Source organism: Oncorhynchus tshawytscha, linkage group LG12 (assembly GCF_018296145.1).
Source record: "Oncorhynchus tshawytscha isolate Ot180627B linkage group LG12, Otsh_v2.0, whole genome shotgun sequence".
Taxonomy (NCBI): domain Eukaryota; kingdom Metazoa; phylum Chordata; class Actinopteri; order Salmoniformes; family Salmonidae; genus Oncorhynchus; species Oncorhynchus tshawytscha.
This window is the reverse complement of record NC_056440.1, coordinates 53,515,098-53,542,392: the sequence shown is the minus strand read 5'-3', so window position 1 is coordinate 53,542,392 and position 27,295 is coordinate 53,515,098. Positions and strand designations below refer to the sequence as shown.

General features: G+C 41.5%; 1 pseudogene; it reads left to right on the top strand.

Annotated features, from left to right (window-relative positions):
• Positions 1–27,295, top strand: part of LOC112264165 — a 124,281-nt pseudogene that overhangs the window by 32,469 nt on the left and 64,517 nt on the right.

Sequence of the window (27,295 nt, the reverse complement as noted above, 5' to 3'; positions counted from 1 at the left end):
GATCGGCCGGGGGAGTGGGCGGATTTTCTACCTTGGGCAGAATATGCACAGAATTCCTTCCTACAGTCCTCCACTAACCCCAACACACACTGGCATCCGAGCCAGACCGAGGCTCCTGTGGTGGACGAGTGGTTTCGGTGCACTGAGGAGATCTGGAACACTGCGCACACTTGCGTCGGCACAAGGTTGTGCGTCGGCACAAGGAACAGGCAGACTGCCACCGCAGTGAGGCGCCTGTTTTCTAACCAGGCGACTGGGTCTGGCTCTCCACCCGGAACCTGCCCCTCCGCCTGCCCTGCCGGAAGCTGAGCCCGCGGTTTGTGGGGCGGTTTAAAGTCTTGAGGAGGGTTAATTAGGTAACGTACCATTTACAACTCCCTGTTAATTACCGCATTAGCCCAACCTTTCATAATACAAAAACAATACGGGTCAAAGTTATTGGCACCCCTGTTATCCACTTGCAAGGATAATGACACAGTTTTTTTCTCAAATGTTTTAAGAGCTGGAGAACACGTTGGGAGGGATCTTAGCTCATTCCTCCATACAGAATATTTCCAGATCTCTTGATATCCTTCATCTGCTCTTATGGACTGCCCTCTTCAATCCAAACCGCAGGTTTTCAATTGGGTTTAAGTCTGGAGACTTGTTAATTTCGTGGTCAATTAACCATTTCTTTGTGGATTTTGATTACTGCTTGGGGTCAGTGTTTCTGCTGCATTCATTAACTGTGGTGCTGCCATGCCCTAAAAATATGGAACATGAAAAAAAATGTTTTGCTGAGGCGCACTTTGAAGGTGCTAAAACAGTCCACATGTACTTTTCCTCTGCAAACAAAACGAGTAATGAATAGAAAAATCAGACATCCCATAGTAGAATACTTTATCTATTTACCTAGTCGGCTTGTTGTTGTGTAGGCGCTACCAGGAGACAGGCCAGTACATCAGGAGACGTGGAGGAGACCGTAGGAGGGCAACAACCCAGCAGCAGGACCACTACCTCCGCCTTTGTGCAAGGAGGAGCACTGCCAGAGCCCTGCAAAATGACCTCCAGCAGGCCACAAATGTGCATTTGTCTGCTCAAACGGTCAGAAACAGACTCCATGAGGGTGGTATGAGGGCCCGATGTCCACAGGTGGGTGTTGAGCTTACAGCCCAACATCTTGCAGGACGTTTGGCATTTGCCAGAGAACACCAAGATTGGCAAATTCACCACTGATGCCCTGTGCTCTTCACAGATGAAAGCAGGTTCACACTGAGCACGTGACAGACGTGACAGAGTCTGGTGACGTGGTGGAGAACGTTCTGCTGCCTGCAACATCCTCCAGCATGACTGGTTTGGCGGTGGGTCATTCATGGTGTGGGGTGGAATTTCTTTGGGGGGCCGCACAGCTCTCCATGTGCTCACCAGAGGTAGCCTGACTGCCATTAGGTACCGAGATGAGATCCTCAGACCCCTTGTGAGACCATATGCTGGTGTGGTTGGCCCTGGGTTCCTCCTAATGCAAGACAATGCTAGACCTCATGTGGCTGGATTGTGGAAGGAAGGCATTGATGCTATGGACTGGCCTGCACGTTCCCCAGACCTGAATCCAATTGAGCACATCTTGGACATCATGTCTCGTTCCATCCACCAACGCCACGTTGCACCACAGACTGTCCAGGAGTTGATGGATGCTTTAGTCCAGGTCTGGGAGGAGATACCTCAGGAGACCATCCGCCACCTCATCAGGAGCATGCCCAGGCTTTGTAGGGAGGTCATACAGGCACGTGGAGGCCACACACACTACTGAGCCTCATTTTGACTTGTTTTAGGGACATTACATCAAAGTTGGAACAGCCTGTAGTGTGGTTTTCCACTTTAATTTTGAGTGTGACTCCAAATCCAGACCTCCATGGGTTGATAAATTTGATTTCTATTGATAATTTTTGTGTGACTTTGTTGCCAGCACATTCAACTATGTAAAGAAAAAAGTATTTAATAAGAATATTTCATTCATTCAGATCTAGGATGTGTTATTTTAGTGTTACCTTTATTTTTTGAGCAGTGTATATTCCCTCCCTAGTAGTATGTTGACTAGCACATTTCCCTCTCCAGTAGCGTGTGGACTAGCACACTCCCTTCCCCAGTGTAGTATGGACTCTCTCAGTAGAGGTCTCTGTGACCTCCAGCTACCTTTTTATTTGTTTCAGGTGGTTGAGTTCAATAAAGCGGGTGTCAGTTGGCCTGGCCCGTAACTCACATAATTTAGTACACCATGACTGACTCTCTTCTCCCCTGCCTCTCGGCTCTTCCACAGCTGCTCCCTAAACTACTGCTAGTGCAACCTCTTTCTTAATGAACAGAATTTCCCTTACTCAGACAAAACATTAGCAAAAGTTGCTTAATTGGCAGGAGGGATGGGGCAACTTCTTATTGTGCGAGGTGCTCAAGTTCCAATCTGTTAGTCAAAACCCATAGAACGCTGTGAAGCACAGAGCCAGAGCGCTGACTTCATTTATAGCATGTTACTGTACAGCCACTGCATTCCAATTAAGGCATTTATCAGTGCCCAAATCTGCCATTTTCAACCTGTATACAGGTACGAGTGTAAGGGGCTACTACACTCTCACCTGCTGTGTGTTCTATAACACCTACACCCGTTTTATACCAGCTCTCCACTAGCACCAGCAATGAAAGGACAGTGCTTCCAAACCAAACTCATTTTACCACCCTTAGACCACCAAACACTCTCCTCATTCGGCATATGCCTGAATGTAGCTTTGAGTTAGGGGCCATTATTGTCTGTTATTATTACCATTATGCACAGAAGTGTCGTATAAGCAAAACAATGGGATTGCAGGAGAGGGGACTTTTTAATTTTACAGCCCACTGATTCGGTGTGTGTGTGTGTGTTGGCATGCAGGCACTGTCACACTAGGCCTCCCAGCGTGGCAGGTCAAAGGTGAGGACATGACATTGTACTCTAGATGCACACCTATACCTACACATGCACACGCTCACACACACATACACACACCTCAAAACCCCTTCCTCTTCTCCCAAGACCCACTCTTTTCCTCAGAACCGCTCAGCTGGTGTGTGGACGTGTGTGTGTAATCACAGTGCCTGTGTGTAGTATCTGTCACTACCCCACCGTGGAAGTTAATGTACAGGGATGCAAACTTGTCACCTTTCGGCGAAATTCGCCTTTTTGAATCCAAAATAGGTGACCTACATGCTTCTTGTAGATCCGATGAGAAAAGTTTCGGGGGGGAGGTCACTACTGGTTGTAGGCGAACGAGTGATGCGCGTTTGGAGCAACACTGGCTGTATCCCAGGCTCAGCCAATCGTTCATATAACAGAATGCAGCACGCGACTGAAGAGAAAAAAGACAACCAATTTGCTAGTTACATCATCAGAGCTTGCATGATAACGAAGAGGTAGGTGAGACGCCTGACCATGGAGACGGGGGTGAGAAGATGATGAAGTATACTTCATGAGCTATAACCGAAAAACAACTGGCATTTGGAAAGTTTGAGGTGAGGGAAAAGTGTGGTGGAACAAGTATTGTTAGCATTAAGTATCTTGCTAGCTGGGTTGAATTCTCCGTTAGCTAGCCAGAGAAATGTTGAGCAGCATTAGAACATTTACCTGATCAAATAATTGAGTTTATAGTGTGAAAATTAGCTGGCTAATAGTCAGACAGCTAACGTTTGCATTTGTCAGACAGCTAACGCGCATTTGATGTTGTAACGTTAGCTAGCTAACGTTAGTAACCTAACCAATTCGCTGTAGTATTAACTGGTTTACGACTCCTTGCCTTTCGTCAAGTTACAACGTGTTAGTTGCTTATTGGACCCTGGCAATCTGTGTGAAATGTTAACTAGTTAACTAGCTAACAAACTATCTGTGAACAGATATTGTCCCTCTAGAGTATGTGGTTAATTTTCAGAATGAGGGAATTAGGTGAAAATGAGGCATTGCTTGTTAAACAAGTGGATTCAGGGTTGAAGTATAGCTGGAGCTGGGCCTGGCTTAAGATGGATGCCACCATAGAGGTGAAAAGAACACCACACACTTGGCCTCTTTCTCACTTTTTCAGTCAGTGGATTAAAAGGGGTATGCCAGGTGTACTGTCTGCCTGAAAGAGATAAATTATGCCAACAAAGCGTAGCATGATCTGCTGGCACATTGTAGAACAGATGTCCACAGGCAGAAAGTGTACAATGTAATAATGTGTAGCCCAAAGAGATTGCTTTTGTTGTGTTGAACTTGACAGTAACACGTGAGAGTGTTATATGAACGATTTTTTTTACTTGGTGACCGTTATTTTTGCACACATGTAGCCTTGTGCACTTGATCGATAACTACTATAGTGGCCACTATAATAGAGCAAAATAGAATGCCTGTTTGTTTCATTCTATTTCTACATTAAGATGTTTTTTTCCCAAGTGCAAAATTTAGATGTGTGTGTGGTCATAATAAAGGCTGTCATGGCTACCTGCAATATTAGTGTATTGTTTTTTTCTCAAGACTTGAGTGTCATTTGCAGTAAAGTCTAAGCAACAAATAACATTGGATTGCTTACTTTACATATTTTAGCTTTGAGTTAGTTTCACACTTTATTTTACACACAGAGACTGATCATGTAGATCACATTCTTTGTTGTTTAATTAGTTAAAACCTGCATTTCGCCCTAGCAGGGATGCAAAAAAAAGTGTCACGTTTTTAGGCCCTCAACAGTTTGCATCCCTCTATATAAAGATATGTAATTAAAATTTGAGCACGACTGACTAGGGCTGTGACGGTCTTGGAATTTGAGGTTACGGTAATTGGCCAGGGCAATGTACACGGTCACCAACATAGCTGTTCAGGGGGGTTCAAAAAAGGGGAGGTCACAATTCTGTTTGTACACAAGTTTACATGGATATGCTTTTAATACAAAACCTACATGAAACAAACCATTACACTTCATTATTATCATAGCTTATTATTCTTATTCAGGTTATTACTAATAAATATTCATCAACAAATGAAGAAATGCCAGTCTGGAGAGGATCTGTTGCGTTTTTGTATTGACACAACATTAATGGACACAACATTAGGTTCCCGAGTGGTGCAACGGTCTAAGACATTGCATCTCAGTGCTAGAGGCATCACTATAGACTTGGGTTCGATTCCAGGCTGTATCACAACCGGCTGTGTTTGGGAGGCGCACAATTGGCCCAGCGTCGTTAGGGTTTGGCCGGGGTAGGCCGTCATTGTAGGTATGAATTTGTTCTGAACTGACTTGCCTAGTTAAATAGATACAGGGGGATACCTAGTCAGTTGAATGCCTCTGAATCTGAAAGGTGCGGGGAGCTGCCTTAAAACTTGTTGAGGATAGGGGGCAGTATTTTCACTTTGGATGAATTGCGTGCCCATAGTGAACTGCATCAAACTCTGTCCTAGATTGCTAATATATGCATATTTTGCATATATATGCATATTACTAATAGATAGAAAACACTCTGAAGTTTCTAAAACTGTTTGAATTATGTCTGTGAGTATAAAAGAACTCAGGGCAGGCAATCTTCCAAACAAGAAATGAAATTCTGAAAGTTTGGCAACTTTGACGTCATCGTTCCCTCCTTTCCCAGCAAGATATGGACCTGGAAGTACTTCCTGCGCCTTCCACTAGATGTCCTCATTCAGTAGAAAGTGTAATGGAGCATTTGCTGTGAACTTTGACCTAATGGGAGGGGAAATTCTATGTTGTGTGCCTAGTTTTCCCATTTCTATGTTTGGCCTGATATGGTTCTCAATCAGAGGCAGGTGTTAGTCATTGTCTCTGATTGGGAACCATATTTAGGTAGCCTGTTTTGTGTTGGGTTTTGTGGGTGGTTGTTTCTTGTCTTCTGTCTTTGTGTCTATGCACCAGATAGGACTGTTTCGGTTTTGCACATTTGTTGTTTTGGTATTTTGTAGTGTTCACATTTATGGTCTTTATTAAACATGTTGAACTCTAACCACGCTGTGCTTTGGTCCGATCCTTCGTCCACAGAAGAAAACCGTTACAGGCACCCGGGGAACCTTTCGGTTACTGGCTTAACGCTCTAACCACTAGGCTACCTGCCTCCCAACAATGGAGTGAAAATAAAGATATATGCTTACCTTGTCTGTTGGCTTTTCTGCACATGTATTTTTTTTAAATGCAGATCCCATTTTTACGCACAAAACCATTCAAATGAAGTCCAATGGGTTTTGCCACACAAGCAAATATTTATTCTTTCCTTAAAAAGTTTTTTAAAAACCAAGGCCTACCTTAGGCTTTACTGAAAGTAGGCTATAAGATAATGAATTGACAATGAAAGTATGGAGTATTATATTTTGAAGGGATGTTTAAAAAAACTACTTAAAAACAACAACATTTAAATGACTGTCGATTTACTGTGTGAGGTGAATAAAAAAGGACAGAACTTTCCTACATTTGACATTTGCAAGAAGCAGGCCAGGTGCTTCCATGTGTGCTCAGGAAAAATTTACAGGACAGAGAAGGAAAATAAATCAAATCAAATCAAATGTTATTGGTCACCTACACATACAGTGCATTCGGAAAGTATTCAGACCCCTTCCCCTTTTCCACATTTTGTTATGTAACAGCCTTATTCTGAAATGGATTAAATTATCCCCCCCCCCTTCATCAATCTACACACAATACCCCATAATGACAATGTGAAAACAGGCTTGAAATGTTTGCTAATTTATAAAAAACAACTGAAAAAACAAATTTACGTACATTTTCATACCCTTTACTATGAGACTTGAAATTAAGCTCAGGTGCATCCTGTTTCCATTGATCATCCTTGAGATGTTTGTACAAATTGTCCACCTGTGCTAAATTCCATTGATTTGACATGATTTGGAAAGGCACACATCTACCTGTCTTGTTAAGTTCCCACCGTTCACAGTGCATGTCAGAACAAAAACCAAGCCATGAGGTTGAAGGAATTGTCTGTAAAACTCAGAGACAGGATTGTGTCGAGGCACAGATCTGGGGAAGGGTACCAACAAATTTCTGCAGCATTGAAGGTCCCCAAGAACACAGTGCCCTCCATCATTCTTAAATGGAAGAAGTTCGGAATCACCAAGACTCTTCCTAGAGCTGGCCACCCAGCCAAACTGACTAATCAGGGGAGAAGTGCCTTGGTCAGGGAGGTGACCAAGAACCTGATGGTCAATCTGACAGAACTCCAGAGTTCCTCTGTGGAGATGGGAGAACCTTCCAGAAGGACAACCGTCTCTGCAGCACTCCACCAGTCAGGCAGGTCTTTATGTTAGAGTGGCCAGACGCAAACCTGCTTGGAGTTTGCCAAAGAGCACCTAAAAGACTTTCAGACCATGAGAAACAAGATTCTCTGGTCAGATGAAACCAAGATTGAACTCTGGCCTGAATGCCAAGCATCACATCTGAAGAAAACCTGGTACCATATCTATGGTGAAGCAGCATCATGCTGTGGGGATATTTTTCAGCGGCAGGGACTGGGAGACTAGTCAGGATCGAGGGAAAGAGGAGCATGATTTTAACCTGTTTCAGAGCGCTCAGGACCTCAGACTGGGGTGAAGGTTCACCTTCCAACAGGACAACAACCCTAAGCACGCAGCCAAGACAACGGAGGAGTGGCTTCGGGACAAGTTTCAATGTCCTTGAGTGGCCCAGCTAGAGCCTGGACTAGAATCTGATCTAACATTTCTTGAGAGACCTGAAAATAGCTGTGCAGCAACGCTCTCCATCTATCCTGACAGAGCTTGAGAGGATCTGCAGAGAAGTATGAGAGAAACTCACCAAATACAGGTGTGCCAAGCTTGTAGCATCATACCCAAGAAGAATTGAGGCTGTAATCGCTGCCAAAGGTGCTCCAACAAAATACTGAGTAAAGGGTCTGAATACTTATGTAAATTTGATGTTTAAAAATGTCTAAAAAACTGTTTTTGCTTTGCTGTTATGGAGTATTGTTTATAGTATTTGATACATTTTTGAACAGGGCTGTAATGTAACAATGTGGAAAACGTTAACAGGTCTGAATACTTTCCGAATGCACTGTATTTAACAGATGTTATTGCGGGTGTAGTGAAATTCAACAATGCAGTTGTATCACATTCTCATTGCTCACATGGAGCGCAAAAATGATGATATGAAATAAATCAAAACTTGTTTCTCACAAGTGTAGCACGTTTTGAACTCTGCTAACAACGTTTCTACTCTGAAAATGACAGTGGTAAATTACTGTAACACATGCATTAACATAAATGAATGTAACCTAATGACTGGTATAAACATAAAAATGCATGTTTTACAAATGGTAGGCAACCAAATGGGTATTCATAGGCTACTATTCTACTTGGCGGGAATAGGAGGATGGCATTTTTTTTTGTGAATGGCAGCATATCGCCCAGGACCAGTCCTGATCAGCGTTGATTAGTCTATATAATAAGAAAATATTCCGTATCAAATTATACCATGCCAGGTTGGAGAGGATTGGCTCATTGTCCATTTGACACATTAGTGCATTCATTATAGGCTTCAGAGCCAGAACAACCTTGTCGCCTGCTGTTGAATAATTCATGAATAGTCAGACATATCCAACCTTTTTATTTATTTACCAGCAAGCAATCAAAACGAGCCACGCATCAATTTTTTATTTTTATTGAACTGCCATAGCCTATAGCCCTCTACACCCCCGCGCATCTAGCAATTAGCTGCTCGAGAAAGTTGGAAAGAGGAGATGTAGAAAGTTGAATAGATAGTTAGCAAAACAATTGCTTATAATCATTAGTAAACATTCCCGCTGTTAGGTAAAGTTCAACTACATGAAAATAAAGAAAAAAATATATACAAACATGAATATAGGCCTATTTAAACGGTTTTGCTGGTTATTTTATTTTCATGACGGTCTCTATCCATAACCGTCAGTTACATGGTTATTCAATTACTGTCACAGCCCTACGACAGATATGCTATTTTGTGTCCAATTCAGATTTTTTTTTTTTTTTTTTGGGGGGCAAAACTTACAAATATATATATATATATATATATATATATATATATATATATATATATATATATATATATATATATATATATATAATGAAACATTTTAAAGTTAAATTATTCTACACTGAATTCTCATAAATTGCCATCCAAAAGAGGAAATATCCAATAACTATGTTGATTTCTTACATTGTGACAATAATGACACATCATGATTATGGTTCAGATAAGTGTTCAGATAAGCATTAGATTCCCTTTTCCACCCTATTTCGGCCGATACCGATATAGCTTTAAAAAGCCTATATCGACCGATTAATGTCTGTGAACCAATATATTGTTCGGGCTCTAATTAAAATGGTTGCTGTACGCCAGACAGGAATCTCGCTCTCACTTGCTCATATGTTTAAATTAGAAAACAGGATGAGTTAAATTACAGTCATTGCCTTTGAAAAATGGGAGATTATTGATGGATTACAAGGCATTTTATTATACAGATAATCTGACTGAATTGTCTGATTAGTCAAGTGTTGCATTGAGAGCTATACTGTTGTTTAATTCTTCAACCAGCTGCACTGGAAGCCATGCTCACAGATAGGAATACTTTAGGAACAGCACCCCGATGGAGATTTGAAGACTGAACCATATTGATTTTTAAAGGAATGTTCCACTCAAAATACTATCGAACTGTGTCATTGGCTGGTCTAGTTGTAGTGTAGCACTGCCACCCCCAGACCACATTTGTTCCTGGAGGCAGCAATTCCACCCCCCAATCCTCAACTCACATTCTCTGCTTTATCCCTCTCATCGATCTCCCAATCTACATTACTATCCTAAATTTGTCAATAAAATGTTAAAATACCTTAACTATACACTCAGTGGCCTGTCTGTAGGACCGAACCATTTTTGTGAACAGGGTGGTGTACCTAATAAACTAACCATTGAGTGTATATAATATAGATTTTTTTGGGCTGTAGGACATTGGGGAATAAACTATGCTTTATTTATAAGGAGCACGTGTGCACCTAAAGTTGAAAAATATAGGCGCACACAAAGAGATTTATAAGCACAATTACAAATATTGAGGTAATAAAGCTAGAATCCAACATTTTTCGAGGTGCAAAAAATCCAGGTGCATTAAGGTGTCTATGCGAGTTAAATAGACTCACTGTAGAGCCCTGTACCCCCACGGGAGTTGTGGCATAATCCTGCTACTCTGATACTGATGGATTTAGGATGATGAGACATGTGTATTTAACCCACAAGGGGTACAGGATTAACACCACAAGCAACCAGAAGAATGTCTCTGTCTCTGTCTATGTCCGTCTCTCTTTCTCTAACACATACACACACACTCTCTTTCGCTCTCTTTCTTTTGGTCATTATCTCTTTCTACCTCTCAACGCCCCTTTACACCCCCACTCCCCTCCCCCAGTGTCCTGGCATTGTCCTCTAAATTACCCCAATAATGAGATTACAGTGTTTCCCACTCCTGAAGGGAGGGAGAAAAGGAAGGGAGGTAGAGAAGGGGGATAGCGAGAACGTTAGAGAGTGATTCTGGGAGAATGTGATAGCGAGCGGGAGATAAGGATCAGCGCTGCAGAAATGCACTCTTGGGCCGTGAGTAATTATTCTGTCCCCAGTAACATTAGCTGTCATGATAATGGAATATGCACAGAGATGGATACCCTGGGTTGCCGGTCAGAAAAGGAAGGATCATTTAAACAGGGTGCACTCTCGTAGTCACCACATCAGTACGGACTCGAATGTATTGTGTATACACACACCTCCTCTGTACACACTTGCTCTGGATGCACACACACACACACACACACACAGGTCAGGTTGGGTGTTTGTTAACACACAAACCTCTGTGTGAAAAGGCCACAGGGGAGGAACAATTATGTCCTACTTACCCAAAATGGCTTGGCTTTTGACCAATGTTAGAGTAGTAGGTTGGGTATATGTCGGAACAAATTCACTGTTTGCTGTGCCTCAACTATGGGGACTTTTTTTTTATACTTGTGAGAGATAATAGACCACTTAATAAGAATAGCAGTCCTAACCTTAGAATATTACACAAAAGCTGTGTGTTGTTAGGAGATCATAGTACAGCTATTGATTTGTTACCATGATTACAACTATTCTATTCTAGAGTTGAATGTAAGTGTAAAAGTACCAATGATGTTGAGTAGAACTCTGTGCCTGATCCATGGTTTTGGCCTATTTGCTGAAAGCATCATTCAACACTTTGTTATTTAACATCTCATTTGTTAATTTTGGATTAAATGAAAAAGTACATTAAGATAAGAAAATGAAACACTCTGGCTGTAATTTTGGACTATCGCATAGTGTCTTGTTTCATTGTTGCAATAAAAATGTTTTGAACAGGAAAGATAACATGTTTTTTCTTGTAATGTCTCATTTCCTCTTAGGTCGAACCAGCTGTAGGACAGGGTCACTCTGATAAAGGGCAGGATAGAGGAGGTCAAACTGCCCCTTGAGATGGTGGACATCATCATCTCAGAATGGATGGTCAGTTCACTGTTCGCACTCATTATTTTAGTTGTTTATTTTAGGTTCAGTTATCACTTGAATAATTACAGGTTGTGGTTTTTTAAAAATGTGATGGACATTCCAAAGATACTGTATCTTTTTCGAAATATTTCCTGAATCGTCTTGAATTTAAATGGAAATTCCCCAAACCCTGTAAAATTGGAACAATATCTCAACATACATTATAGAAACCTCCCCATCAGTAGCAGCAGCTGTGACTATTTTAAACATGGCATGTTCAGAATTAGCCCCGGCCATGTCCCCTCCTGAATACTTAACCAGGGAAGCAGAGATACTTGGAGTCGCTCTGAGCACTGATGCCCATTTGTCAGCCAGATCCTCGCCGGCGATACGGACGTAGGGGTTGAAAGTTGAACACCACTGAAGTCATCCTTAATTCATGAGCAGGCCGTATCTGTCCTCACTCACGTCCCACCCCAGCCTTCCCCGAACCCTTGGGGTCACACGGGGAGGGGTCACAGAACAGAGCATTGCGGTTCGCACGGACGCTCACACCGTTACAGGGGGAAATAGTAATTCACAGCGTGACGCGAATCTCTAATGACACCGGCTCGCAGAACGCTAATAAGTCTGAGAATCCTCCTGTCACTCCTCATCACCGCAGCGACTGGACATTTCTCAAAGAGTGCAGGGCCCCAAAACACTGCCCTAGGATCTGCCTGTGTAAAGTGGAGAAATGACAGCCCTCGCCGAGTTGTAAATTAATTGAGTCTGCGACCTTGTTGGCGGTAAGTAGAAGTAAGCCTGAGTCCCGACAGCAAGAGACTGATGTAGCCCTATGTCTTACAGCGTTTAGTCCCAACAAGGTCTTCAAGTTGTCATCAATGGATTTGAACCAGAATACCAATCCTTTTATAGATGTGATCTGATGCAAGGATTTACCAACAGAGTGATATAAATCACTTATTTTAATACCTCAGGAAGTTGTTCTTGCCATCATGACTTTGATTCATCTATAGGCTATCAATATTACTAACTTATCAATTTGCCATATTAGCCTGGGTGGGGGGCTTGACTTTGATGACTTTGTGTAGTGGCTTTACTCATAGACTAGAGTGATTTTGGCAGAACCTAGGACTATGCTGATCCCCATGCCAAGGTGTCAGGCTGTGAACGTTGTAATATATCACTAAACTGGCCCCCTATGCCCCCCAGCGCTGTCCAGCACACAGAGGAGACACACACACACACACACACACACACACAGAGAGATGACCAACACACACTCATGGGTACACACACACACACACACACCCAAAGAGCACAGGGGTAGACAGAGGAGAGCAGTGCCAACCAGGTACCCTGAGCCTCCTAATGCTTCCAACAAGGGACAGGGAATATGGGTCATACCTCTGCCAACCAGCCAAAAGGATGGTAGGGATACACAGGAGGGACATCACTAAAATTAGACACTTCTGGAGAACATGGCTGCTTCTTTTTACTCTTGAAGTAATCAGAGAATATTAAAGGCACATAACAGTTTTAATTCAGTTTGACTTGGAGTACTTTTTATAAATATTTGACTCGCCATGGAGAAATATGTTTTTATCTCTGAGATAATCATAACAATGGCAAAGAAAGCATCCTTTGTGTTATTAGAACAATTTGTCATATGCTACTACTCGTAGTGTTTGATTGAAAATATTGGCCCTTGGTGAAGCCTACTCGGTAATACACACACTAGTAATACACACACACACGAGTTAACTGGGTGATGTAAAGTGATCCATCCAGTAAGGACTCTCTACCCCGAGGGAGAAGCGACAAGTTCCATCAGAAAATGTCTGAACTTCTGGCAGTCTCCCACTTTCAGACTAGACAATAGGGGGATCATTCGGGCTGGTGATTAACGGGGGTGAGGTGGAGGTGGAGGGGGGGTTCATTTTGTGAAACAAGTCGCCTGTCTACCTATCGAGGGTTTTGTTTGAGAGATGGCCTTTAGCTGTGCCACTGTTGTTTCATAACTCAAAGCATTGATCCGTTCCTTTCTCTGTTCTACTCTTTCTTCTGTCTCTCACAAAGACTGTGTCCCAAATGGCACACTATTTCATATATAGTGCACAAATTTTGACCAGTGGCCACTGGGCTTTGATCAGAAGTAGTGCACTATGTAGGGAATAAGGTTCCATTTGGGATGAAGCCAGAGTTAAGAGACTTCTGACTGGGGGGAGGAGAGGCTGAATTACTGAGAAGCTAAATAAAGATTGTCACCCAGAGATCAATGAAGTCTGATGGGTCTAGGTGACTGTTTATGATGAGAGGGGGAGGGGGGACTCTCATGAGTGAAGTTGGCTTTTAGAATCAGTTTTGTAGCCTTGAACCCTTAGACTTTAGGTGTAGTGAAAAGGTACTAGAGAGAAACTTTCGGGCTGAAGTATTAATATGGAAATCCACATTGAGGTCTCTTCAATGTGATCGCAAAGCCTAATTCCATTGGTTGGCCTAGGTCACTGGGAAGTGATTAGCAAATACTGTAACTTTGAATAGAGAATGAAGCAGGGTGAGCTTGATTTGGAAAGAAGGCTTTCAGAAAAAAAAAAATTTCTCCGGAAGGCGGTAGGTACAGTTGAAGTCGGAAGTTTAAATACACTTAGGTTGGAGTCATTAAAACTAGTTTTTCAACCACTCCAGGAATTTCTTGTTAACAAACTATAGTTTTGGCTCGGTTAGGACATCTACTTTGTGCATGACACAAGTCGTTTTTCCAACAATTGTTTACAGACAGATTATTTCACTAATAATTCACTGTTTCCCAATTTCAGTGGGTCAGAAGTTTACATACACTAAGTTGACTGTGTCTTTAAAAAGCTTGGAAAATTCCAGAACAGGCAGGGTAGCCTAGTGGTTACAGCGTTGGACTAGCAACCGGAACCCCCGAGCTGACAAGGTACAAATCTGTCGTTCTGCCCCTGAACAGGCAGTTAACCCACTGTTCCTAGGCCATCATTGAAAATAAGAATTTGTTCTTAACTGACTTGCCTGGTTAAATAAAGGTAAAATAAAAAAATAAAAACATTATGTCATGGCTTTAGAAGCTTCTGATAGGCTAATTGACATCATTTGAGTCAATTGGAGGTGTACCTGTGGATGTATTTCAAGGCCTACCTTCAAACTCGGTGCCTCTTTGCTTGACATCATGGGAAAATCTAAAGAAATCAGCCAAGACCCAGAAAAGAATGGTAGACCTCCACAAGTCTGATTCATCCTTGGGAGCAATTTCCAAACGCCTGAAGGTACCACGTTCATCTGTACAAACAATAGTACACAAGTATAAACACCATGGGACCACACAGCCATACTTCCCAGGAAGGAGATGCGTTCTGTCTCCAAGAGATGAATGTACTTTGGTGCAATCAATCACAGAACAACAGCAAAAGACCTTGTGAAGATGCTGGAGGAAACAGGTATAAAAGTATCTATATCCACAGTAAAACGAGTCCTATATTGACATAACATGAAAGGCCACTCAGCAAGGAAGAAGCCACTGCTCCAAAACCACCAATAAAAAGCGAGACTTCGGTTTGCAACTGCACATGGGGACAAAGATCGTACTTTTTGGAGAAATATCCTCTGGTCTGATGAAACAAAAATAGAACTGTTTGGCCGTAATTACCATTGTTATGTTTGGAGGAGAAATGGGGTGTGCTTGCAAGCCGAAGAACACCATCCCATCCGTGAAGCACGGTTATGGCAGCATCATGTTGTGTGGGTGCTTTGCTGCAGGAGGGACTGGTGCACTTCACAAAATAGATGGCATCATGACTCAGTTAATAGGCCAAAATTCACCCAACTTATTTTAGGAAGCTTGTTGAAGGCCACTCAAAACGTTTGACCCAAGTTTTAAGGCAATGCTACCAAATACTCATTGAGTGTATGTAAACTTCTGAACCACTGGGAATGTGATGAAAGAAATTAAAGCTGAAATAAATCATTCTCTCTTCTATTATTCTGACATTTCACATTCTTATAATAAAGTGGTGATCCTAACTGACCTAAGACACAGGGTATTTTTGCTAGGATTAAATGTCAGGAATAGTGAAAAACTGAGTTTAAATGTATTTGGCTAAGGTGTATTTAAACTTCCGACTACAACTGTAATTGAACTGAGGAAAAGGCACTTTTCATAACTTATGAAGCAAAAAGAAGACGTGAAGGACTTTGGCTTAATGGTTGTGGTCTGTAGATTTGATAGTGTTTTTTTTAAATCATATTTTACAAGGATTTGTCTTGAAGTGTGCAAAGTTTGCCTCGATGTCCACTTTGGAGGGCACCTGAGTTTATTTGGGGAGAGTTCAACAATTGTGGGTGCGCGCACATACAAACACACTGACTGTGTGCATTAGATCTGTGGAGACAAATTAATGGCAGCCTCTCCTCTCTAGCCTCATTATCAGTAATAGGAGTTTCACCTGCCCAAGTAGAGGACAGCAGTAATCAGTCATCCTGTCGCCCAGTCGGACTGACCGTCAGTCACTCACACATGCATAGGCATATACACACATACACTCACACAGAGACACACAGTTGAAAACACAAACATGTGCACATCCACATTCACAGACACAAACAGATTTTTTTTTGTATTTGTTTAATTTATTTCACCTTCATTTAACCAGGTAGGCCAGTTGAGAACAAGTTCTCATTTACAACTGCGACGTGGCCAAGATAAAGCAAAGCAGTGAGACAAAAACAACAACACAGAGTTGCACATAAACAAACGTACAGTCTATAACACAACAGAAAAATCTATGTACAGTGTATGCAAATGTAGAGGATTAGGGAGGTAAGGCAGTAAATAGGCCGTAGATGCATAATAATTACAATTTAGCATTAACACTGGAGTGATAGATGTGCATATGATGATGTCCAAGTAGAGATACTGGGGTGCAAAAGAGCAAGAAGATTAATGACAATATGTGGATGAGGTAGTTGAATTGACCTTAACCAACTTTCGGTTATTAAGTCAAGCTTTATTTATACAGCACATTTCAGACATGGAATGCAACGCAATGTGCTTCACAGGAATGACCAATAAAAAACTATGAAAATAAAAGCTGAGATATTTACTACACAACAAACCCAAGATAAAAATACAAAAGAATGACAAAAACTGAACAACTAATAATCACCCTTAAGGAAAAGCAAAGCTAAAAATAAGTTTTAAGATATTTTAAATACGTCCACAAAATACTTTCTCTCTCCAAGGCAATGGGTCATAAAAATAGCTCAACCCTTACTGTAGGTGTGATACCATGTGACCTAGCAGGACTAGAAAAATACTTATCTCCTCTCTTACTCTCTTAACTCTTGACCCAAAGGAGGGGAAAGGACCACCATCTCCAACAGGATTTCCACAGGCCCTGGATCTTTGCCTTTAATGGCCAAAATTGGTAACTGATAAAATTAGGGAAAAAGTACCTTTTAGAGAATAGTCTGTAATCCAGTGCAGAAATTGGGACGGAAGTGCCCATGCACTAAACAGGATCAGAATAATAATGGTATTTAGGAAATATATATATACAATGAGCAAAGTGATCATTCTGTTTTTATGTGGCTGCTATGAAAGTGAACTGTTTGTGTGTGTTCAGGGGTGTGTTCATTCCGCCGATTCTGTTGAAAAACGTTTCTTAAATGGAAGCAAACAGAACAAAACGGAGATAACATAACTGAATTTGTCTAATAGAAACTCTCATTTACAACCTTTGGCCTAAAGAATACACCCAAAATCAGCTAAATGCAGGCAAGAGTGTGCAAGGCCGTATTGAATGTGTCACTGTCTGTCACCTTGATTATTCAAAATTCTCTCGAACTGTGCAACTACGTTATAAACTTTAATTCATAGGCTAGGTTGTAGCAACCTCATGATGAGTAGAGGGAAAATTAGAGTATCATGTAGTAGTCTACACCTATCGATGTTGCATTGAGCTGGGTGAGTTGAATATGAATGACAGTCATCCTACATGCTGGAATAGAAATAAGGCCATGCTCATAAAACAAATAATCATCCCCCCTCATTTTAAACGGCACCAACCGCCACTGGCCTGAATACACTCATGACTCAATTCTATGCACACAAATTATGATCTGCGTATCTGAATTGCTTTGTGAAAGCCTAACACTGTAATATCGTATTTTATAATTTAGCTATACATGTTGGCAGTAGTAACTAGTAACAATTAAATTACAGTTGAAGTCGGAAGTTTAAAAACACCTTAGCCAAATACATTTAAACTCAGTTTTTCACAATTCCTGACATTTAATCAGAGTTTAAAAAATCCCTGTTTTAGGTCAGTTAGGATCACCACTTTTTTTTAAGAATGTGAAATGTCTGAATAATTGTAGAGAGAATGATTTATTTCAGCTTTTATTTCCTTCATCACATTCCCAGTGGGTCAGAAGTTTACATACACTCAATTAGAATTAGGCAGCATTGCCTTTAAATTGTTTAACTTGGGTCAGACGTTTTCGGGTAGCCTTCCACAAGCTTCCCACAATGAGTTGGGTGAATTTTGGCCCATTCCTCCTGACAGAGCTGGTGTAACTGAGTCAGGTTGTAGGCCTCCTTGCTCGCACACACTTTTTTAGTTCAGCCCACAAATTTTCTATAGGATTGCGGTCAGAGCTTTGTGATGGCCACTCCAATACCTTGACTTTGTTGTCCTTAAGCCATTTTGCCACAACTTTGGAAGTATGCTTGGGGTCATTGTCCATTTGGAAGACTCATTTGCGACCAAGATTTAACTTCCTGACTGATGTCTTGAGATGTTGCTTCAATTTTTCCCCTCCTCATTATTTCTGAGGTCTTGGCTGATTACTTATGATTTTTCCGTATTGTCAAGCAAATAGGCACTGAGTTTGAAGGTAGGCCTTTAAAATACATCCTGATACACCTCCAAAGGACTCAAATGATGTCAATTAGCCTATCAGAAGCTTCTAAAGCCATGACATCATTTTCTGGAATTTTCCAAGCTGTTTAAAAGCACCGTCAACTCAGTGTATGCAAACTTCTGACCCACTGGAATTGTGATACAGTGAAATAATCTATCTGTAAACAATTGTTGGAAAAATGACTTGTGTCATGCACAATGTAGATGTCCTAACCGACTTGCCAGAACTATAGTTTGTTAACAAGAAATTTGGCGAGTGGTTGAAAAACGAGTTTAATGACTCCAACCTAAGTGTACATAAACTTCCGACTTCAACTGTACAAGCTTTCAAATGATGCCCACCTGACAGTAATTCTGTAAAGGCGTAGATGCAGGGCTGAGTTCTTAACAACTACAGTGGTGCGTTCTGTTGTTCCTCAACTGCACAACTAGGAGATCTTTTATTTTTTTTATTTTTTAAAAGCACCTCATAGTTGAAGACTCATCTTTGAGTCATAAGTGAATTGAAATTACTTAGGAACTGTGCACACTTTGGAGAGGTCTTTGGCTACTTGGAAACACCAGTTAGACCTCTCCCTCAAACCCTTGTCATTTTCTTTGTCTTAAATTGCACCTACCCCAAATTTTTCACAAATATTCTTGTCACGTTACTGAATTTATCCAGAGGATTTTCAGATTTTGTTTTCAACAAATGCTGAGAAAAGTACAGTAAATGTAAAGTGCACATAAAATAAAAAGTGTAATGTTGGGATTCAGTCTTGTCAGGTGAATTGTTGTCCTCATCTTTAGTCTAATAATTTTTCCATAATCTCCAAACTGTTCCCTTTTAATTGCCACCATGGTTATGCATATGGTTTCCATATTTCTCCTGTAAGAAACATTTAAATTTAGCCGTATCCATACAGGCCAATTCCCATGAGTGTAAGGGTTTAATAGCATTAGTTAATCGCAATTAATCACAACGAATTTGCTCAAATATGGCACAAAAGAAAGATGTTTTCATTTATAATGCAGTGCATTCAGTTAGAGGCTTTGATTGTAAGGGATGGGAACACAACATTTTGTTTTGATAGTATTTTCGCCATAAACAACACAAAATTAACTAACTGTAAACTAGTTATGCTCCCAGTGTTCAAGTCGGCCTACTCTCTCTTATCAATGTTCTTGAAGTTTAACACTTGCTCACAGCAGACACGCAATCTCTCTTTCTCACACAAACACACACACAGCTTTAAGTACTGTTAAAGCTTCAGGCATTCTAAATGAGTGTGACTAGGAAAAAATAATACTGGCTCTAAACAACACAAAGGATTTTGGCTGCTCTTAAGTTTTGCTTTATCATATTTGGTTAACATTACACAATATGTTTTATGGCAGAATGTAATTGTCTCTTGTAGAATTACTTAACTCGGTGGAACATGATGGGGCGCTCCTTAGGATAATACCCAGCATGCTTTGCAACCACACATGTGTATGTTTACATTTTGGTAATTTAGCAGACACTGACAGACACTGTGCATTCAACTAAGGTAGATGAACACCACATGTAAAACGTTTATATAACAGTTACTGAGAATGTTGTGGTAGGTAAGCCGGTCTGTTGGTTAGTTCATTGTACCTTTAATCCCTGCTGGTTTAGGAGCTGGCAGAGAAGCTCATGGATGAGTAAGAAGCAGATGGGAGCACAATGCTCCCTATTGAAATCTTCACTATACTATTATTAATTGGAAATAAAAAGTTGAAATGTAAAGAAGTGCTTTTTAAAATTTAGTAGTTAGGATGAATGCAATTTAAAGAGCACAATTGATTCATTTGGGAAGTACTTGTTCTAATTGAGTATAAATATTTATTTAAAAAAAATATATATAAATATGTATTTCATGTCAAAATGAAGGTCAAAAAAATAATTATATATCATTTTATTTTATTTAACCTTCATTTTGACATGGAATACATATTGAGACCCAAGTCTCTTTTCCAAATGCACCCTGTATAATAAAACATAAAACACATTAAACACTAAATGTATACTGAATAAAACAATAAATGCAACAAGCACATTTTTTTTTTACTGAGTTACAGTTCATTTAAGGAAATCAGTCAATTAAAATAAATTCATTAGGCCCTAATCTAGGGATTTCACATAACTGGGTAGGGGCACGGCCATGGGTGGGCACACCCACTTGGGAGCCAGGCCCACCCACTTGGGAGCCAGGCCCACCCACTTGGGAGCCAGGCCCACCCACTGGGAAGCCAGGCCCAACCAATCAGAATATTTCTTTCCACACAAAAGGGCTTTATATACAGTGCATTCGGAAAGTATTCAGACCCCTTGACTTTTTCCTCGTTTTGTTACTTTATAGCCTTATTCTAAAATTGCTTGAATTTTTTCCCCTCATAAATCTACACACAAAACCCCATAAGGACAAAGCAAAAACAGGTTTTTATAAATGTTTGCATTTATAACTAAAATGTAAAAAATACAAAAAACAGACCCTTTGCTATGATACTTGAAATTGAGCTCAGGTGCATCCTGTTCCCATTGATCATCCTTGAGCTGTTTCTACAACTTGATTGGAGTCCACCTGTGGTAAATGCAATTGATTGGACATGATTTGGAAAGGCACACCTGGCTATACAATTTCCCCCAGTTGACAGTGCATGTAAGAGCAGAAACCAGGCCATGAGATCGAAGGAATTGTCCATAGAGCTCTGAGACAGGATTGTGTCAAGGCACAGATCTGGGGAAGGGTACAAAAAAATGTCTGCAGCATTGAAGGTCCCCAAGAACACAGTGGCCTCCATCATTCTTAACTGGAATAAGTTTTGAACCACCCAGACTCTTCCTAGAGCTGGCCACCTAAAGGACAGACCATGAAAAACAAGATGCTCTGGTCTAATGAAACCAAGATTGAACTCTTTGGCCTGAATGCCAAGCGTCACGTCTGGAGTTAACATGGCACCATCCTTACCATGAAGCATGGTGGTGGCAGCGTCATGCCTTGGGGATGTTTTTCAGCGGCAGGGACTGGGAGACTAGTCAGGATCGGGGGAAAGATTATCAGAGTAAAGTACAGAGAGATCCTTGAAGAAAACCTGCTCCAGAGTGCTCAGGACCTCAGACTGGGCAAAGGTTCACCTTCCATCAGGACAGCAACCCTAAGCACATAGCCACGACAACGCAGGAGTGACTTCGGGACAAGTTTCAATGTCCTTGAGTGGCCCAGCCAGAGCCCGTACTTGAACCCGATCGAACATCTCTGGAGAGACCTGAAAATCGCTGTGCAGCGATGCTCCCCATCCAACCTGACAGAGCTTCAAAGGATCTGCAGAGAAGAATGAGAGAAACACCCCAAATACAGGTGTGCCAAGCTTGTAGCGTCATACCCAGGACAATTTGAGGCTGTAATCGCTGCCAAATGTGCTTCACTCCACAAATTTCTTGTTAGCAAACTATAGTTTTGACAAATCAGTCAGGACATCCACTTTGTGCATGACACAAGTCATTTTTCCAGCAATTGTTTACAGACAGATTATTTCACTTATAATTCACTATTACAATTCCAGTGGGTAAGAAGTTTACATACACTAAGTTGACTGTGCCTTTAAACAGTTTGGAAAATTCCAGAAAATGATGTCATGGCTTAAGATGCTTCTGATAGGCTAATTGACATCATTTGAGTCAATTGGAGGTGTACCTGTGGATGTATTTCAAGGCCTACCTTCAAACTCAGTGCCTATTTGCTTGACATCATGGGAAAATCAAAAGAAATCAGCCAAGACCTCAGAAGTGGCGTATTGGAGTGGCCATCACAAAGCCCTGGCCTCAATCCTATAGAACATTTGTGGGAAGAACTGAAAAAGCGTGTGCGAGCAAGGAGGCCTACAAACCTGACTCAGTTACTCCAACTCTGTCAGGAAGAATGGGACAAAATTCACCAACTTATTGCGGGAAGCTTGTGGAAGGCTACCTGAAATGTTTGACCCAAGTTAAACAATATAAAGGCAATGCTGCCTAATTCTAATTGAGTGTATGTAAACTTCTGATCCACTGGGAATGTGATGAAACAAATAAAAGCTGAAATAAATCATTCTCTCTACTATTATTCGGACATTTCACATTCTTAAAATAAAGTGGTGATCCTAAATGACCAAAGACAGGGATTTTTTGTTAGGATTAAACGTCAGGAATTGAGTTCAAATGTATTTGGCTAAGGTGTATTTAAACTTCCGACTTCAACTGTAGATATTGTGTGATAGAGCAGTGTGCAGTGCAATGGCATCATCTTAGGATATATTGAGGTAGTAAGCAAATTGAAGTGGATCTAGGGTGTCAGGTAAGGTTGAGGTCAAATGATCCTTAACTAGCCTCTCAACTTGACTTGATGCTTATTTATAAAACCCTCTTAGGCCTCACTCCCCCCTATCTGAGATACCTACTGAAGCCTTCATCCTTCACATACAACACCTGTTCTGCCAGTCAGATTCTGTTAAAGGTCCCCAATTTGCACACATCCCTGGGTCGCTCGTCTTTTCAGTTTGCTACAGCTAGCAACTGGAACGTCCTGCAACGAACACTCAATTACTTAATTCAAAGACTCAATCATAGACACTCTTACTGACAGTTGTGGCTGCTTTACGTGATTATTGTTGTCTCTACCTTCTTGCCCTTTGTGCTGTTAACTGTGCCCAATAATGTTTGTACCGTGTTTTGGGCTGCTACCATGTTGTGTTGATACCATGTTGTTGTCATGTTGTGTAGCTTCCATGCTATGTTGTTGTCTTAGGTATCTCTTTATTTAGTGTTGTCTCTCTTGTCGTGATGTGTGTTTTGTCCTATATTTATACTGTTTTATTTTTAATCCCAGCCCCCATCCCTGCAGGAGGCCTTTTGCCTTTTGGTAGGCCGTCATTGTAAATCAGAATTTGTTCTTAAGTGACTTGCCTATTTAAATAAAGGTTAAGTAAAACAAAATGTTATTTAAATTATGACGACAGAAGTGAGTGCTATAATTATTTAGTTCAGTTACCTGTGCCTTCTTGGGTCCAGGAACAATGATGGACATCTTGAAGCAAGTGGGTACAGCAGACTGGGATATGTCCGTAAACACTCCAGCCAGCTGGTCTGAGCATGCTCTGAGGACTCGGCTAGGGATGCCGGCATCCCTGCGAGGGTTAACACTCTTAAATGTCTTACTCACTTTGGCCACCGGGAACGAGAGCCCACAGTCCTTGGGAGCGGGCCACGTCGGTGGCACTGTGTTATCTTCAAAGTGGGCGAAGAAGGTGTTTAGCTTTTCTGGGAGCAAGACGTCGGTGTCCATGACGTGGCTGGTTTATTCTTTGTAATCCGTGATTGTCTGTAGACCCTGCCACATACATCTCGTGTCTGAGTGGTTGAATTGTGACTCCACTTTGACTCTATACTGATGTTTTGCCTGTTTGATTGTTTTACGGATGGAATAACTTCACTGTTTGTATTCAACCATATTGGGGGTGTGTGAGGGGAATACTACCGAACAATTTACAATGACTACCGAACAATTTACATTGACTCGTCGTGGAGCACTCCACGTCCCCTGCTACTCAGAAGCCCCTGTGATGAGGGGAAGGTCTGACCCTGGCGTGGCCCTGTGTTCTGCTCCACTAAATAGCACAGCAGCCCGGGTATTATTCCATTATTGCATCTGGTTTGCTTCATTCTGACTGATGGGCACTGCTGACAAATGGCATTTTCTCCGAGCCAGCATGCAACCCTTCCTATAGGCCTAACTCCTTCTCTTTTGGCTCGGTTCCACCTCAACCCCTACTTCCTTTATTGTTTCAATATATACATTTCTGTAAACAATATGGGGATAGCTCACCCTTGCCCTCCATGTTGCTTTCATCCAGATATTCAAACAGTAAAGAGGTGGATAGGCAAAAGCAATATGGCCTCAGAGAGGGCAAAGTGGAACAATCCCCATATTGCTTCCATCAATCCAGTCCTTTCAGATCTGTGCATACCAAATGTGTAGGAGTTCAGGAAAAGGGGCTAGGGCCAGAACCTCTTTGAGAAAAGGAAAGGAGGAAGATGAGGAGAGGTGTAGTAGAGAGGTGCAGAGAAAGGGAGGGAGAGAGCGAGCGAGCGAGATGGCTTTGGTCTGCTGCATAATAATTCAAAGAGATTATTATTCAAATGAAGACAACCTTTCAGCAGAAAGAGGGGAGAAGATAAGAAAGGGAGGGAGGCAAACAAGAAGCCAGCTCTAATTTACAACTCACTCCAACTGCAATTGCCACCATCTCATGGCCCATGCATGAACTTAAAAGATGATGGTGATTCTCTCGTAATTCAAAGTAGTGTTAGGGTCTACATTCGTCTCCCCTGCGCAACAGTAACCCAATCTTTTCCACTCCAGAACCAAAGTCCCTATCTACTGACTGGCTGACTGTTTTAGTCCTGGTCTGTCCTTTTCTCAGGACCAGGTTGTTGTTAAAACTCTCTTGCAACGTACCCCGACCTCGTAATTTAGAGCCCAATTTCAAGGGACACTGCCTCACCTGAAGGAGAGGGAGGGGAAGGGAGAGAGATGGAGAGGAAGAGAAACGTTTGGAAGGAGAGTTACGCCTCCCTTTTTTCCCCATGATGCATTGGGACTATCCCTTCAAGTCTGACAGCGTGACTCACAATCCGACCCCTTTATGCCCGTCTCATATACACACACACGCTGTTAATTAGCCAAACAGAAACACAGAAGCCATCTCCACATCGCTGCACTGGGGGTGTGTGAGGGAGATACTACTGATACCATCTCTTATCTGAACTAGACTATAATAATAAATTAAACATGTAACAATTTAAAACATTTTACTGAGTTACAGTTCAAATAAGGAAATCAGTCAATTGGAAGAAAATAATTAGACCCTAGTCTTCTGTTGGTGACAGATACTTAAAAGAAAAAGTAGGAGCATGGATTAGAAAACCAGTCAGTATCTGGTGTGATCACCATTTGCCTCATGCAGCGCAACACATCTCTGTCGCATAGAGTTGATCAGGCTGTTGATTGTGGCCTATGGAATGTTGTCCCACTCCTCCTCAATGGCAGTGCAAAGTTGCTGGATATTGGCAGGAATTGGAACACGATGTCGTACACGTCAACCAAGACCATCCCAAACATGCTCAATGGGTGACATGTCTGGTGACTATGCAGGCCATGGAAGAACTGGGACATTTTCAGCTTCCAGCAATTGTGTACAGATCCTTGCGACATGGGGCCGTGCATTATCATGCTGAAACCTGAGGTTATGGCGGCAGATGAATGGCACGACAATTGGCCTCAAGATAACGCTGTCTGCCCAGTACAATTGAAACTGGGATTTATCCGTGAAGAGCACACTTCTACAGCGTGCCAGTGGCCATCGAAGGTGAGTATTTGACCACTAAAGTTAATTACGACGCCGAACTGCAGTCAGGTCAAGACCCTGGTAAGGACGACGAGCACGCAGATGAGCTTCCCTGAAACGGTTTCTGACAGTTTGTGCAGAAATTATTTGCTTGTGCAAACCCACAGTTTCATCAGCTTAGACGAATGTGGAGTCTGTCGTGTTTACACGTGGTCTGCGGATGTGAGGCCGGTTGGATGTACTGCCAAATTCTCTAAAAACAACGTTGGAGGAGGCTTATGGTAGAGAAATTAACATGAAATTATCTGGTAACAGCTCTCTTGGACATTCCTGCAGTCAGCATGCCAATTGCACACTCCCTCAAAACTTGAGACACCGGTGGCATAGTGGTGTGTGACTAAACTGCACATTCTAGTGGAATTGTATTGTCCCCAGCACAAGGTGCACATGTGTAATGATCAACTTCTTGATATGCCCCACCTGTCAGATGGATGGATTATCTTGGCAAAGGAGACATGCTCAATAACGGATTAAAACTAATTTGTACACACAATTTCAGAGAAATATGTTTTTTGTGCATTTCTGGGGTTGTTTATTTCAGCTCATGAAACATGGGATCAACACCTTACATGTTGCATTTAGTTTTGTTGAGTATAAAAACTAAAATATTTATTTTTGTTTTTTCTGGAGGGTACAAGAAGGGTACAAGACATTTTTGGAGTGGTCCAAAAACTAGTTTTAATGACTCCAACCTAAGTGTATGTAACTTCCAATGTAACTTCCCAAACTGTATGTAAGAATACTGCTCCCTGTTCACCCATGACTGCGTGGCCACGAACGCTTCCAACTCAATCATCAAGTTTGCAGATGACACAACAGTAGTAAGCACACTAGAGCACAGCCTGATTACCAACAATGATGAGACAGCCTACAGGGAGGAGGTGAATCAAATCAAATCAAATGTTATTTGTCACATACACCTGGTTAGCAGATGTTAATGCGAGTGTAGTGAAATGCTTATGCTTCTAGTTCTGACAATGCAGTAATAACCAATGAGTAATCTAACCTAACAATTCCACAACTACTACCTTATACACACAAGTGTAAAGGGATAAAGAGTATGTACATAAAGATATATGAATGAGTAATGGTACAGAACGGCATAGGCAAGATGCAGTAGATGGTATAGAGTACAGTATATACATATGAGATGAGTAATGTAGGGTATATAAACATAAAGTGGCATAGTTTAAAGTGGCTAGTGATACATGTATTACATAAAGATGGCAAGATGCAATAGATATATAGTACAGTATATACATATGAGATGAGTAATGTAGGCTATGTAACCATTATATTAAGTGGCATTGTGGCATTGTTTAAAGCCCTGGCGGAGAGGTGCCAGGATAATAACCTCTCCCTTAATGTCAACAAAAC